This window comes from Miscanthus floridulus, chromosome 3, assembly GCF_019320115.1.
Source record: "Miscanthus floridulus cultivar M001 chromosome 3, ASM1932011v1, whole genome shotgun sequence".
In the NCBI taxonomy this organism is placed as follows: Eukaryota; Viridiplantae; Streptophyta; class Magnoliopsida; order Poales; family Poaceae; genus Miscanthus; species Miscanthus floridulus.
The window spans coordinates 20,147,771-20,150,304 of record NC_089582.1 but is presented as its reverse complement, the minus strand read 5'-3'; positions in this window follow the sequence as shown (position 1 = coordinate 20,150,304).

Below are 2,534 nucleotides of genomic sequence, written 5' to 3'. Positions count from 1 at the left end.
TCCAATCGACATTGTGAAGCTAGGTTTGTTAGTCTAAGGTGATGGTGTAATCTGAGGAGAAGAAAGGATCCGGTTCGTCGAAGAAGTTCAAGTTCCCTTTTGGGTAGTTAATCTTAGGGTTCACGATGTTTTACTTCTCAGTTGATTGTTTCTGGATCTGTTGGTGCTTTTTGGATAATCATCTTCTTGTTGTTTCTCCATTGTCCTCGTCTGTCTCGACTTCTGAATTAAGTCTCGGTTGTACCAGGTTGCTCTTAACCATGTATCCCTAAATCCCCGTGTGGTTTAGCATTCGAAGTCATGTAGTCTTTCATGTAATCCCTGAAATACGTAATGTAATCGTGTTTCCCTCTTTTGGTTCTTGCTTCGAATCTCGAGATGAGATTCTTTTTAAGGGGGGTTGGTTGTAACACCCCTGGTGTTACGAGCTTGTTTATCACCATGATTTAGGCCTAAGAAAAATTACCGAACCGATTTTCTCGGATTTTAAAATTTAAAAACCAATTTTTCGCGTCAACGGTAAAAATCAGAAATTATATTTTAAATCGCTAATTGTGGTGAATTGTTTTGCGCAAAATAATTACATAGCGCTTTAATTGTCGTTCATGGCTTGGTATGAGTATGAGCTATCGCGTCCGATATTTTTAGGTGAGCGCCAGTCGCACCGAGTATTCAAGCAACAGTAGGTCCTTTTTCTTTTCCCCGCTCTACCTCGCGCGCCTGCTTTTCAAGGCTTTTCGTATTGTCCCTTTGCCTGCCTTGCGCGGTCTCATCCTCACCTGCCTCTGCTTGTCCTTGTCACCTCTACCGGCCACGCTGCACCGTCCTACTTTGTCTCCTCATCGTGCTTGGAATTGGTGGTGTGCTGGCACCAGTTTCTCGCTTTTCCTCTGCTCGTCCTTGCATGCCTTGTCGGTATCGGCTTTACCTCTACCTCTGTTGCACTGCTCTGGTTGCGTGTAACGCGTGTAACAGGGCAGGAGCACCGGCGGGCAGTGGACCTATGGTGAAGAAGAAACTAGTGCAGAGGACCGGAGCTACTGGAATGGAGAATATCTGAATATAGATTTGGAGATTCCCCAAGTACATGGTGATAGCTCGGAAGGCTTTATCGCCATTGAATCTGAAAGCAATGGCCCAATGCTACCCCAGCCCTATGACTTCCTTCAATGCCTGCCAACGATCAGACATATCTCTTGACCAAGAAGATGCCAGACTAAATGCAGTGGCCTTTTACAGTGCATACTATTACTATTCTGAGATGCATGGATGCACCAAGAGCTTTCCTAGAAACAGCAAATGCAGTACCAGGGTGATCAAAACTGTAGTCGTGTGCATGTGCAGCCTCTTCAGCAGTTAGGCCATGATAGAATGAATCCTACAAAATGGCAAGCCCAAGCCCACGCTTGCTCTATCCTGCCTCTGTCTGCTTTGTCTGCCCTAGTCTTGTCTCTTTCAGTCCTCTGTGCTGCGCCGTGCACTCTCTCCTCTCTCTCTCGCTGTCCTTTCGCTGTACTGCTCAAGGACGCCCCGGCAGCCCATGCCTGCCCTCGTGCTTCTGTCTGCTGCCCTCATGCACCTTAAGCCATGGGACGAGCTCCGTCTTCGCCGCCCTTCTCTGCTTGCCCCATGTCGAGCCCTGCGAAGCTCTCGGCCGCTGCCCTGCCTGTGCCCGCAGCGCTGCTTTTCTTCCTCCCACCGAGGCCAGTGCGCTGCTCTGCCTCATTTCCTCTCCTTCGCGTGCAGCACCCTGCCTCGCTGCCGTCCATCGTCGGCCCTCGCGAGCACGCGCGCGAGCCCCATGGCCACACTAGACCCCAGCCGCGCCTCTCCCCGCCAATGCTGGTTGTCCCCACGAGCACGCCCATGTTCCTCGGGTTCGCGTTGGGTCTACTGCTCCACGGCCGTCGCCGCGTCACCGGTTTGTCTGCCCCCACCGTGGCCGGCCATCCCTTCTGACCGGGTCCAGCACGCTGCTACCTGCTCTTCCGCCGCTCTGCTCCACGACGCTGCCTCTCCTAGGTGCACCGTGCCCAGCTGCTCTGTCGCCGGTGTCGTCCCTTCCCCACGTGTGCCCCTCGGTCTGCTCGGGACTGCTGCACGCTCGTGGTCCCATGGCCACCACATGTGAGTGCGCCCCTTTGCCTCGGTCCACGCCATGTACCACGCCGAAGCCGCCGGTCGCCGCGCTCGAGTCCTGTGCCCACCTCCTCGGCTCTCACGAGCAGGCTGCCTGGGGCCAGCTCGGGCCTTGCCGTGGCCAGGCATGGTCGCACAGGCTCCCCGGGCAGCTCGCCGGCAGGTGGTCCACCGCCGTTGTGCCTTCCCTAGCCCGGCCACACCATTTTTCCGCCGCCGACCGATGCTCCCATCTGCCCTCTGCTTTTGAGGAGGAAGATAAGGGTAAAAGTCCAAGCTGAATTATTATACAGGGTTGTTATTGCAAAATACATGACTCGAAGGAATAGTACGGTTGGATCTAGCGTTGAATAGAGAAAAGCATAGGGTCATTTGTGCAAAAATCACCGGCTGGT